The sequence below is a fragment of the Mus caroli genome, unplaced genomic scaffold, assembly GCF_978045245.1.
Source record: "Mus caroli unplaced genomic scaffold, Mus_caroli_1 scaffold_13, whole genome shotgun sequence".
Lineage (NCBI taxonomy): Eukaryota > Metazoa > Chordata > Mammalia > Rodentia > Muridae > Mus > Mus caroli.
Genome location: NW_028227268.1, coordinates 19,091,790 through 19,105,522, shown reverse-complemented (window position 1 = coordinate 19,105,522; position 13,733 = coordinate 19,091,790). Strand labels below are relative to the sequence as shown.

Genomic DNA, 13,733 nt, shown 5'->3' with positions numbered 1-13,733 from the left:
CCTCTGTATGTCTTGTTTTGAAAGTGAACCCTCTTCCAAGGTGTTCTGGCTAGTTTTATGCAAACTTGTCAAAAGCTAGAATCATCTGAGAGGAGAGCTATTTTTTTTTTCAATTGAAAAAAAAAATGTGCCTCAGCAGGCAGTGGTAACACACATCTTTTATCTCAGCACTCAGGAGGCACAGACAGGTAGGTCTCTGTGAACTGGAGTCCAGCCTGGTCTACAGAGTGAGTTATAGAACAGCCAAGGCTACACAGAAACACTCTGTCTCAAAAAAAAAAAAAAAAAAGAAAAAGAAAAATGTATGCCTCTATAAGATCAGGCTGTAGCAGGCAGGAAGACCTGTAGGGCATTTTCTTCGTGATTAATGTAGGGGAACATAGCCCTTTGTGGGGTGAGATCACCTCTGGCCTTATGGTTTGGGGTTCTATAAGAAATCAGGCCTAGCAATCCATGAGGAGAAAGCCAGTAAGCATCACCCCTCCATGGCCCAGACATGAGCTCCCACCTCAAAGATCCTGCCCAGCTTGAGTTCCTGCCTCGGCTTCCCTCGGCTGACTGTGAATCAGGACATGTGAGCCAGATAAACCCTTTTAGCCCAAGGTTGTTCTCGGTCATGGTGCATCAGCACACTCAGCACAGCAGTGGCACAGTCACTGGTACTTAAGGGATCCCTTCTTCATCTGTAAGGAACGCAGCTTGTCCTAGAACCCCTAGTCTAGGACTGATGCTGGTCTCTTTTGGCTCAAGCATTTGGCCAGTTTTGATTAATCTGCTGTGAATGTTGTTGCCACAGAACACTGATAGCTTTTGAACGCTTTGGATAAAATGGACCAACCTCAAATCTCTGGGTACACCATACCAGAGTCGGCAAAGTAAAGGTGGCTCCTAGGCAGAAGGCTAAGTATGCACAGGACGCCCAGAGCCTCCCAGGCCTGACAGTAGTATATATGCCATCTGGAATTCGAGTTCAAGTTACTTGTATGAATTGGAGTTCATGTGGTTGCTAAGGATGGTTAGTTATTTCCCATGCTGTGGGCTAGCTAGCCACACTTACAGGCAAATGATCACCACAACAGGCGGCATTGTGACAGGAAATCCAGGCAGCTGCAATAGATTAGCCATTATTATATCCAGGGATTCTCACTCATACTTTGTTACTGGACTATAAGGTTCATATTCACTTCTCTATGGAAAACAAAAACAAAAACAGGTGACAAAAATTACTGCCAGGAAGTAGATTTACAGGGTTGGCTTTAAGGAAAATAGAGGACACCTTTGTGTCTCAAATATGTATGGGGAGGGGCAAGAAGGGCTTTTATAGAACAAAGGGGCTCCCGATGGGCTGGAAATCTGCATGCTGTGCATAGTCTTTTGAGTGGTGGCCCCTGTTTCTTCCTCTCTCCTTAGAGAGTTGAGTAAACGGACTAGAATCTGTACTTTCTTTAGCCTTCTGGAGACTGAGGCAGAGGGATCAGGAATTCGAAGGCTAGCTTCAACTCCAGAGTGAGTTCAAGCAATCAGGCCAGTTCTGGACCACATGGGACTCTGTCTCAAAGGAACACACATAAAAGAGACAGGGAGGGGATGGGGGGTTAGAAGAGTAGGGTGCCTGGCCTGGCAACTCAGATCTGTAATGCCAGCCAGCTACTTGGGAATCTGAGGCAGAAGGAGCAAAAGGCTAAGGTCTGCCTAGGCAAGACTGAGTTCAGAGCCAACCTGAGGAAGTTAGAGACTCCATTTTCAAATAAAAATGTTAAAGGGCTAAGAATGTAGCTTAGTGCTAGAACACTTGGCCTGGAGTCCAAGTGCCAATTCCAGTATAGACAGGTAGATAGATATACAATAAATAAATTAGGGAAAGAATTAGGGAGTGGGAAGAATGCCAGTTTTTTTACCCGCTGTCTAAATCCCAGTCCTGGAAACTCTCCACTTACCTTTTAGGCCAAGGATGCTTATGCTGTCTCCAAACGAAAGGCATCTATCCTTTCACCCACCCCAACACAGTAGCTATGCAGCCTAGACTGGCCTTGAACTTGCAAATAAGAGTTCATCTCACAATCAAATGGGCCCTGTGCTCCCCACATGCAGACAGGGTGTGAGCCTCCTCCACCATCTCTACTAACCAGACTTAGATGTATGCATCTTGCCCAGTACCTTAGAATTCACCCTCAAACATGTTTTTCTTGAAATATTTGGGGTTCGTGTGTGTGTGTGTGTTTTCAAGGTCAGAAGACAACTTGTAGGAGTTGGCTCTTTCCTTCTGCCCTGTGGATTCTGGGGTTCAGTTCCAGTTTGCAGAGTTGGTAGTGAGTTCCTCTCCCTCTCAACTATCTTGCCAGCCCTTTCCCGTGTCTTCCTGAAACTTTTCTTCTTCCCGACAAAGGCCCTCATACCTTATGTCTTTTTTCTTTTCTTCTGACTCACTTTGCTTGTATGCATTAGCATGCCTGGGGAATATTTCCTGGAACAGAGCCACAGAATAACTCCCTACACCAAGACAGCTTGTTGCTATCACTGAAGTTCACTTTCAGAAGAAAGTTCTTGCTTAGGAGACAGCTCTCTTGGTTCTAAGGCAGGGGACAAAGAAGACTAAATCTCTTATTCTATAAAGCCAGCTCTAGAGTCTCAGTCTCTGCCCTGTAACAATTGATTTACAGCGCCTGCTGGTGGTAGCCCACACCTTTAATTCTGGTGCTCTGGAGGCAAAGGCAGATGGATCTCTAAGTTGGAGGCCAGCCAACTTAGGATCTAGTGTGAGTTCGAGGACACCCAGGGCTACACAGAGAAACTCTTGTTCCCTTTGGGCAGTCTCTCTCCCCACCACAGTGCTGGGGTTAAAGATGCATGCAGCCATACCTGGCCTTTTCCATGAATACATGAATGCTGAGGGTTCAAACTCAGGTTTGCAGAGCAAGCAAGCACTCGACCTCACTGAGCCAACTCCTCAGTCTCAACCTTTGTAGTTCTGAGGCGATGCCATCAACAACTCTTTCAACCCACCGACTTCCCAGTATTCAAGAGAGTGACAATAACCCTTGAGTTGACCCCAACTTAGGCCATGATCTCGTTTCATCCTGACAGTGATTTAGTTCCATCTGGACCCTTACTTAGCATCTAGCCTAACAGATCACACAGCTTCAAGCTTTGTATGAAGAGGCCATTAAAAATGACTCCACTTCTATTTCCTAAAACTAAATCTATTCTCCATGTTTACTTTAAATAAATATTAATACACAAACTTATACCACATTTTACAAATACCATTAATATTCATTCTTTATTTAAAACCTTTCACGGCTGGGTATGGCAGTATGTGTCTGTAATCCCAGTATTCAGGAGGCTGGGCAGGAGGTTCATGAGTTGAATCTAACCTGGGCTACCCATAGAGTTACATCCAGATACTGTCTCAAAAAGAAAAAAGAGAGAGAGAGGGAGAAGGAGAGGGGGAGGGGGAGGGAGAGGGAGAGAGAGAAGGCTGCTAAAAGCATAACTGTCCCCTGGGTTCTCACAAAGTCCAAACTCCTTAGCTGGCCTCACAGCCTTTGTAGCTTGGCCAGTTCATCACTGCACATATATTTCCACTCAAATGATGCCCTGTGCAAGAGGAAGGACAGATAATATGATTCATGCCCAGCTCTGTGTTCAAACATCCCATCTAAGGTCCCAACTCCACCCTAAGCTGCATCGACACTGGACAGACAAACCATTGAATGAAGACTGACAGTGATAGCAGGTGGCATGGATCAACAGGATGGGATGCTAGCAAGAAAGTGCTGTACAGACACACAGCCCAGCATGCGCTCTGTGTCCCTGATACACATACACACACCCCTGGCATGTGCTCTGTGTCCCTGGTACACACACACACCCCTGGCATGTGCTCTGTGTCCCTGCTGGTCCTTTACTTGTCAGCACTACAACCCTACCCCTTCTTTGCTACCTCTTGCTCATGCTTAAATCTAACAATTTTGTTGTTGTTACTTTTGTTTCTTTGTTTCTAGGGACAGAAAACAAACCCAGGATCTCACACATGTTAGACAAAGGTTCTGCCACTCAGCCCCACTCAGCAAATTTTAAGTATGTGCTGGCCTAAGGGATACACAGAACTGAGGAAAATCCAACCGGTTCTCCCACCTCATACAACATAAGTTCTTGAGGTGGATAACCACATACACCAAAGCAAATCTGCAGTTTAGCTTAGGAGGTGGTGTGTGTGTGTGTGTGTGTGTGTGTGTGTGTATAGAATCCTAGAAGTTACAATGAAGAAAGTCCAGAGTTTAAGTAGCTTCTAAAAGCCAAATGTAAAGTCTGTTTTATGGGGCTAGAGATATGGCTCAGTTGCAGAAATGTGCCTATGCAGTACCTACAATGCCCTGGGCGGGGTCTCTAGTGCCACATAAACTGGACATAGTGATGCATATTTATAATCTCAGCACTGGGAGGTAGACAAAGGGAGATCAGAAGTTCCGGGTCATCTCCATGCATAGCAAGTTCAAGGCTAGCCTAGGATACGTAAGAAGGAGAGATCGCCTAGTGGTTAGAACCACTTGCTGCTTTTCCCAGTGTTGCGGCCTGCCCGCAGTCCACAACACGAACGGTTCAACTGAGAATGGCAGTTCGCTGAAAAGAGAGGAATCTAGACGGGGCGGAAGAAACAATGGAGCTAAGACAACATCCTGATCAAAGCTCAATTTTACTATTTCCAGACACTCAGTTATAAAGGAAGGGGGAGGGAACCCAATATCCCGCCAAGTAACTCAGGGTCCAGTAGCAGGACGAACACGTGTGTGCCTCCAGGCAGCAAAGGCAGGTTCCAGCAGTGGGCGTGGCAGGACGAATGAGCAGGTAGCTCCACCCTTGAGCAAGCAGGTTCCAGGCTGGGGGAAGGGAGGCCACATTTCCTCCCATTCGTTAACAAAACAAAAATAAAAAAGGGGGTGGCCTGAGGCAGAAAAATTATCTATGTTCAATAGTTCTGCCTGAGTTCTTAGGGCTAAAGAAAAAACCTGTTTCCGTGGGATTCCCTAACTTTTCTTTTTTTTTTTTTTTTTTTTTTTGTGGTTTTTCGAGACAGGGTTTCTCTGTGTAGCTCTAGCTGTCCTGGAACTCACTTTGTAGACCAGGCTGGCCTCGAACTCAGAAATCCGCCTGCCTCTGCCTCCAGAGTGCTGGGATTAAAGGCGTGCGCCACCATGCCCGGCTTTCCCTAACTTTTCTAATGGTAAACTGTATTTGGCTAAGACTGTCTTTAAAGCACTGACGGAATAGCAGACGGAATAGCAGCGCTGGGCTGTAGGCTCTGACTTTATAATGCTAATTAGTGCTGAATAGGTAGCTACCTGTTTGCATTTTAAGTAGGGCGTTGGAACCCTGGCTGAGTTTAACTAAACAAATTTAGAATAACACTGAGCTGATAATCCTCCGCAATTTTTGATGACAGGCAGGGGAAACAGTGAGAAGGGGGTAAGACCAGCTGTTTAGTACAAGGCCAGTTGGCTTTTTTATTTGGGTGGGAGGCAGTGAAGGGCTTGCTCTTACAACAGCAAGGTCTCCAACCTCTCTCCCCCCTATTAATTAAGTTTAAATAGGCAATGCTTAACAGAGGTGATCAAATGATTCTTTTCATCCATAGATGAGTGGGCCTTTAACCTTGACTTGGGTGGACATTGACCTGATTCCTCCCGTGAGCATTATAACAACTCACATCTGTGGCTCTTGGTATCTTTTGGGGAGGGGAGGCAGAGCCTTAAGTATTTTTGGGTTTTAGCTGGAGTCAGATACCAACCTCTTTCAAATCAGGTGTGTCGCACAGGGAACTCAGAAACGGTCAAGCTGAACCTTCCCTCCGCAGTAATCTCCTGCGCCAAGCAGTACCCATACTGTATTCATATGATTATGAATCAGTAGCGCATTTCTGAGTTATGCGCGGTCTCTATGAGACTTGTCAACCTCAGATTTAGCAAGGCCTAGACAAAAATTATGTCAGTATTAACATCACTAATTTTGGTTAAAATAGGAGCTGAAGGTCTTTCCTCTTCATCTCTGTTATTCCCAGTAGCCTGAGGAACTAAGGACACCTTGCAGTAACAGCAAGGGTGAAAAGCCAGAGGCCAGCTAAGGGACTAAGCCCATCTCTATCAAAATAAGAACTAATCTCTGTAAATATATATGAAATTTCTACTTCCCTAGCTCTCCTGGTAAATCTAAATCTTATCTTAGACTGAAAAGCCACATGCTGGGATGTCCTTGGAAGGGAGATTAGCAGTACCACCTGTTTGCTCTTAGGGGCGGAGAACCTGAGAATGTAGATTGACCTGCTTGAGAAAAGGAAGAATTCTAAACAATGAGAGTGTAGCAATGTAAATTTTCTGTTTGGAGAAGTCAAGGTACTTTATTTAGATGCAAATTGTAAAACTAAAGCTAATCTCCGGCCTCCTGTAGGGGATTTGGCTCAGAGGAAAACAGTGTTTCTGAGAGCTTCCACTTCCAGCACAAGAGGAATTTTAGTCTTTAGAATGATACTTACGAGAAGAGACAGAATCTGTGTTTACCTGACGAATTAATCTCTCTGGTAGCCACCGTGCTTCATCTTCATCTCGTGAAAAAACACAAACCGAGCCTCTTCCCCAGATTAGAACTGGATCTGGACCCTTCCATTTATTAGTCAGGGCGTCCTTCCATTTTACCAATGCATAAGAATTAGAAGTAACTGGGTGCCAGTGGCGTTCCGCTGCAGACTGACCTTTAATGTCAGTTTGCAAAAAGTTTAGGACAAATAAGGTGAAGGCAAGATGAGCCTTTGGTGACCTTGGGGGATATGCTCTGAATTAACTTTGCTAGGTAATTTAGAATATAGGAATCTCTAATAATTGAACTGAATATTAGACCAGTCTAAGATTGAGTTAGAATGGCTGGTCACACTGAAGAAGAGTGAAAAATCATTATGACTCTATTAAATGACTAATTTTACTAAGTCTGAATATACAGTCTCTGATGTACTATTGCCATAAAGTTAAAAGGCTAGAAGCTAGTCTAAACTGGAAAAATGACAAGCAAGGATTTAAGGTAAACTTCCCTTGAGAAGCATTAGTTAATAAAATACTTTCCACTTAGGAAACAATATATACTGAAAGATTAAAACTTTTGGCTTCTTGTAAAGAAGCAGAAACAATAAACATTTTTCTTACATAATGTAAAGCTATATTAGCCATACGTAGAGGCAAAATTTTCTAGTGATTACCAGTTTACTAGAAGCAAAAATCTTTGAATTTAAGCATTATTTTAAACATCTGAATAGATCTGTAACACTGTTAAAAAGAAATTTTCTTGAACACAGGGAAAAACTTTTTTAGGCATTGTTTGCAAAACAAAAGAAAGGGCCACAAGCCGCTCTGGGACTGCCCAGAGCCCTGTATTGACTCAAAGGTAAAATACTTTTTTTTTTTTTTATTAAAGATTTATTTATTTATTATATGTAAGTACACTGTAGCTGTCTTCAGACACTCCAGAAGAGGGCGCCAGATCTCGTTACAGATGGTTGTGAGCCACCATGTGGTTGCTGGGATTTGAACTCCTGACCTTCGGAAGAGCAGTCGGGTGCTCTTACCCACTGAGCCATCTCACCAGCCCCCGGTAAAATACTTTTTAATCTGAGCATTAATCTTAAATTTGCAATCAAACTGCAAGCTGCAGTCAATGGAACAATGGCAGTTTTAACCATAATTTTTAAGTTTTTGTGCAAGGTTAGGATAATATCTACAACTTTGGGAAAGCAAAACCTATGTTTAAAACAATTTATCACTGTTAAAATCAATATTAGAAGCATTACTATCATATTACGAAGTTTGGATATCAATTAATACCTATGAATACCTATTAAAGCAAGCTTTAACGCTTTAATAAAGAGGCATTGCTTTATATCTTATCTTAAATTTTACTATTTAGGATAGGAACCACATTAATCATTATCTAAACTAGAAATATCTTAAGAGACTCAGCCTCTGAAGCTTAATCTCAAACTCTAACTCGCTTCAGGGCCTCACCAACTTTCTCCCAGGTTCCACAATCTATCATTTCTTCTTCTTTGAACCATGGACAACAGCTATCTATCTTATCTAAAAAATTTCTGACTTTGAACCCTTCCTTCTTCCACCTAAGCAGCTTTCTAAAAAGCTGCGGCACACCGCCTGTCTCCGTATCTAGTTCCGATTAACGAACTACTGACCCCAAGCAGAAACAGTGTTGGGTCAGCACTGATTCAAACTTGATTCGTATCCTACCGCATCCTCAGCAACACTTTACAAAACTGAAATTTTAGGCTAGCGCTAGCATGTGTACCTGTCCGTTGCTCCGATGCTCCTCCGATACGAAGATCCTTTCCTTTCTTATGGAGCTCCACACAGCAGTCGTTTCTCTTAGCATCCCTCTGCCATTCTTCAGGTCCCAGTTCTGGCGCCAACTGTTGCGGCCTGCCCGCAGTCCACAACACGAACGGTTCAACTGAGAATGGCAGTTCGCTGAAAAGAGAGGAATCTAGACGGGGCGGAAGAAACAATGGAGCTAAGACAACATCCTGATCAAAGCTCAATTTTACTATTTCCAGACACTCAGTTATAAAGGAAGGGGGAGGGAACCCAATATCCTGCCAAGTAACTCAGGGTCCAGTAGCAGGACGAACACGTGTGTGCCTCCAGGCAGCAAAGGCAGGTTCCAGCAGTAGGCGTGGCAGGACGAATGAGCAGGTAGCTCCATCCTTGAGCAAGCAGGTTCCAGGCTGGGGGAAGGGAGGCCACATCCCAGGACCCAAGTTTGGTTCCCAGCATGCATGTAGCAGTTCACAGCCATTAGTAACTCCAGTTCTGGGGAATCAGACTTTTCCTTCAAGTAATGTGCGTGCTCGTGCACACACACACACACACACACACCACTTATATACATAAAATAGAAATAAAGGTTTAAGAATGCTAAAGTCTGCCTTTTTCCTCCTGGAAACTTTATTCTAAAGTCCATATTCTACCTCTCTTCAGCCTAACTCTCTCCTACTTTTCTTTTTTTTTTTGGTTTTTCGAGACAGGGTTTCTCTGTATAGCCCTGGCTGTCCTGGAACTCACTTTGTAGACCAGGCTGGCCTCGAACTCCGAAATCCACCTGCCTCTGCCTCCCAAGTGCTGGGATTAAAGGCGTGCACCACCATGCCTGGCCTCTCCTACTTTTCTAGTATTACCTTTGTCTCTGTCTCTGTTCTCCCTCCCTCCCTCCCTCCCTTCCTCCCTCCACTCCCCCACCCCCTGTAGTACTTAGAATGGAACCCAGGATCTCAGGCATGCTAGACAAATTCTTTACCACTGAACTTTCCCTAGTTCAGTGGTATTGGTTATTTTTACACAGGGTCTCACTAAGTTGGCAGGCTGGCATTGTTCTACTACGCCCCCTCTCCCCAGCAGATGGGATGACAGGCCTGTACCAATAACCTAGCTTCCAGTCTTGACTTGCAGTATGTTCCTCATCCTCCAACCTACAGCTTTATGAATTCATTATGGTAGTGCAAAAGCTCTGTCCTGGGATATGAGATGGTTCAGTATGTGTGTGTGTGTGTGTGGGGGGGGGGATATGCTGTGCTCAGCATGGTGACCCATGCCTTTAATCCCTGCAGCTGGAAGCAGAAGCAGGGAGATCTCTGAGTTCTAGGCCACTTTGGTTTACAAAGCAAGTTCCAGAACGGCCAGGACTCCAAAGTTAAGACCCTATCTTTTTATTTTTTTGGTTTTTCGAGACAGGGTTTCTCTGGGTAGCCCTGGCTGTCCTGGAACTCACTCTGTAGACCAGGCTGACCTCAAACTCAGAAATCTGCCTGCCTCTGCCTCCCGAGTGCTAGGATTAAAGTCGTGCGCCACCACTGCCCAGCTAAGACCCTATCTCAAACAACAGCAGCAACGATTATCTGCTTCGCAATCATGGGGATTAAATTAAGTGACACAGCATCCATGTAAAGTCTGGCTCTGGCAGTGTGTGCCTGTAACGTCAGAACACTTCGGATCATGCTCTCTCTGGCCTGCCCACCTAGCGGACAACAGTGAGCGAGCTCCAGGTTCAGGGAGAAAGCTTCTCTCAAGGACATAAGGTGGAAAGCGACAGAGAAAGGCATCTTCTCTGGCCTGTCTATGGACATTTGTGAGTGCGTGCATCTGCACACATATATACATGCAGTCTCCCTCAAAACATGTAACACGAAATGTGAAACATAGCACCCTCCTTCTGCCTAGAACACCTACCCTGATGAGCTGGAGGTTTGTTTGCTCATTTTGCTCTTCGAGACGGAGTTTCTTTGTGTAGCCCTGCCTAGTGTGTAAATCTGTAGAGCAGGCTTTCCTTGAACTCAGAGATCTACCTGCCTCTGCCTCCCAAGTGTTGGGGTGTAATGGCTATTCCTGGTTGTCAACTTGACTATATCTGGAGTGAACTACAATCCAGAATTGGAGGGCTCACCTGTGATCTCCCTCTTGAGGCTGGAAGACACAAATTTCTGACCTGGATCTTGGCATGGAGATCTTGAGGCATAGTGGCCATAAAAAGCTTAGGCCCAGGCAAGGTAGTACACACCTTTAATTCCAGGAGACTGAGGCAAGGAGATCTCTGAGTTGAAGGTCAGCCTGGGACAAGCAAATCCCAGATCCACACCTTCTGCTGGAGACCTACATAAGGACATTGAAAGAAGGAAGATTCAGTCTTCTTCGCCTGCTTGTACTTACTAGCCAGCACATCTGTTGGAACCCACTTCTATAGAAGACCAGCTGAAACGCCTAGCCTCGTGGGACTGAGCAACTACTAGATCCTTGGACTTTCCATCCAAGCTGATCATCGCTGGGATAATTGGACGACAGACTGTAAGTCATCACAATAAACTGCCTCACCATAGAGACATTCCGTAAGTTCTGTGACTCTAGAGAACCCTGGCTAATACGTGGGGTTAAAGGGCATCACCACTGCCCTACTGGGTGTGCTTTTCTTATGAAAACTCAGCTCAGCTGTCATTTCCCGCAGGACCCCTTTCCCCAGTCTAAGGGCCTGGACTCTATTGCTGGGGCTGTTGTCATCCTGTCCCCTGGCCCCAATAAATCAAAAGGTGATCATTTATAAGTACTATCTGTTTTTGTTGTTGAGAACAAAGTTTCATTAGCTAGCCCAGGCTAACCTTAAACTTGCGATCCTGGCTTAGCTGTGAAATCTTCTTTAAAAGATGTTTTATTATTATTATTGTTTTTAATTATGTGTATGTTTATATATGTGTGTGGGTTTGTACACATTTATGTTGGTACCCACAGAGGCCAGAAAAGTCCTATGGAATTCAGGGTGGCCTCAAACTTGCTATAATCCTCCCTCCTCTGCCCACAGTCCTAGGGTCACAAGAACCATCACAGCTGGCAAAGCAAAATGTTGTACCTTAGCTGTGAACTCCAAGAATGGCAGGACCCTCAGAAACCCACATCTTCCTTCTTTCTTGACCATAAACCATGTCTGTGCAAAAGCCAACAACACAGGTCTGGGAATTAGAAGAGATTAAGTTCTCGTTCAAGCTTTGCAATTGAGTATCACTGAGTTTGGGAACATGTAGTTTTCTTCAAGTCCCCTCCCGTGTCTACTTTACAAGAGCATCTGAGTTAAAGGAGACAATAGAAAAGTTAACCTCGGGCTGGAGAGATGGCTCAGCTATTAAGAGCACTGACTGCTCTTCTGAAGGTCCTGAGTTCAAATCTCAGCAACCACATGGTGGCTCACAACCATATATAATGGGATCTGATGCTCTCTTCTGGAGTGTCTGAAGACAGCTACAGTGTACTTACACATAATAAAGAAATCTTTAAAAAAAAAAAAAAAAGAAAGAAAGAAAAAGGAAAAAGAAAAGTTAACCTCCAGATGGTGAGACAGCTCAGTGGGTCAAAGTGCAAGCATGCAAACATGTACACACATGCACACAGGAATACATGTAATATGCTGGAGGTAGTAGTGCATAGTGAACTCAGGGCCTTATGCATGCTAGGCATGTTCTCTACCACGAGGCCCTAATGCGAATATGGTCCTGAAGAGACAGCTGAGCCCAAGTGGGCAGCTTTGACTGCTTTCCGAAATCAAACAGAAATGACCAAGGAGTGTTTGCATCTTTGGAGTCTTACTTCTTTGGGCCTGCCACTCAAGTAAGATGAGTTGGCTATATTTAGCTCTGCAGTTTTTTGTTGTTGTTGTTTTCTGTGAGTCAGAAAAGGAATTGCTTCTTCCCTTGTTCAGTGTTACCAAGGCAAAGGTCATTTCCCTTTTCGGCCTTGCCGCTCTCTGATGGTAAGACCCAGTCTCTCACCATTCAGCATACTCAGCACAAATAGGAAGGCTCCGAGCCCTTGTCTTTGGGCAATCTTCTCAGGATTATGATTAGATTAGCTAGTTACAGGACGAAGCCCAGAGGGACAGAAGCATTCAGGCAATTCTCAGATAGATGCTGCATTTACCTGGCTATAATTGATTCTTCCTTGGCAGTTGCCTGGATCCAACAGTGTGACTGGTGTGATGGTGAAGCCTTACAGAGGGCACAGAGTAGGCAGATACACATTTATAGACAGATTTTGCCGCCTACAAACAATGTACCAACTTTTCTGGAACAGTCTTTTCATCTGTGAAAAAGGAATAATAATGGCATAACACATTCTAAGCTTGTTAAAACTATAGGAATTCATGTACAAAAAGTCTTACGCCAGAGCCTGGTGTGTAAGTGCTCATTAAAGTCTTGTGTTGGGAGTAGGGAGCTCCTGAGGCCTCAACCCCAGACTAAGAACTACAGGCAATTAAGGAAAGCTAAAAATGGGGGAGGGAATAGTTCTTCCCAGGCACACCAGCCCTGAAATCATTTGCATACAACGTTATGCTTACTGAACGGGCTATATTTATATATTTAAGAAAACACACACACCCATATGTAACAACAACTAAAGAAAAAGAGGCCATGAATTTGAGAGCAAGGTGGGGGTGTATATGGGAGGGGCTAGAGGAAGGAAAGGGGAAGTGGGGAAATGGTGTAATTATCATAATCTTAATAAAAAAAAAAAGACTTGTTATGGAAGGCTCTAGAGGAGAATCAAAGGGAAATGTTAAGAAGAGCGCAGTGCAAAACTAGAAGCCAAGAAATGGTAAGCCTCGCCTGCAAGCAATCAAGTCTTTGGCTCGGGGGCAGGGTTCCACACACCTCAATGCACTGCCTCCCGGTTTTAGATTTCCAAAGACCCAGGTCTCCTTAAAGGCTGGAGTAGGGAAGGCAGCCGAGAGCAAACCTGTAGGAAAGTCCTCTGTAAGGGCATTTGAGCTCCTGACGAATCGCAGCCATGGACCTCAGTGTCTTTCACTTACCCAGGAATGGTAACGGTCCTTAACGTTAGCCGATAACGGCTCACCTGTGGCCCGTTGATTACCAAGGGTGGCCTGAAAACCTTGGACTTTGCAAGCCCTTTACTTGCGAAACTCTAATTCAACATGGAACTGCAACTCCCAGCATGCCCCGCGACCACCCTGTAAGGCGTACAGCGCCCTTCGTCTCAGAGGGCGGCTGAACCTAGGGGCTTCCGGAATTGCTGCCCGCTCCTCCCAAGGCAGCGTCCCTTCATGATTTCTGGGTTTTGTAGTCCACATCGGTACAGTTTCTTGAAAACAAGCCACCCTTAGTGGCAGATTTCTTCATACAAACTACA

The 13,733-nt window shown here is 44.8% G+C and overlaps 1 long non-coding RNA gene across 10 annotated transcripts; it reads right to left on the bottom strand.

The window, feature by feature from the left end:
- Positions 1–3,303: 3,303 nt before the first annotated feature.
- LOC110305804 (uncharacterized) lies at positions 3,304–13,644 on the bottom strand. 10 transcript variants are annotated; one of them, XR_015044945.1, is made up of 7 exons: positions 13,396–13,644; positions 13,235–13,319; positions 12,504–12,665; positions 11,443–11,517; positions 10,489–10,694; positions 8,341–8,535; positions 3,304–7,581 (listed from the first exon to the last, which is right to left on the bottom strand). It is a non-coding gene; the product is annotated as an uncharacterized LOC110305804 (long non-coding RNA). The 10 variants fall into 10 exon arrangements; XR_015044948.1 differs by having other exon boundaries at positions 3,304–5,969; XR_015044946.1 differs by having other exon boundaries at positions 3,304–8,535; positions 11,443–11,655.
- Positions 13,645–13,733: the final 89 nt, after the last annotated feature.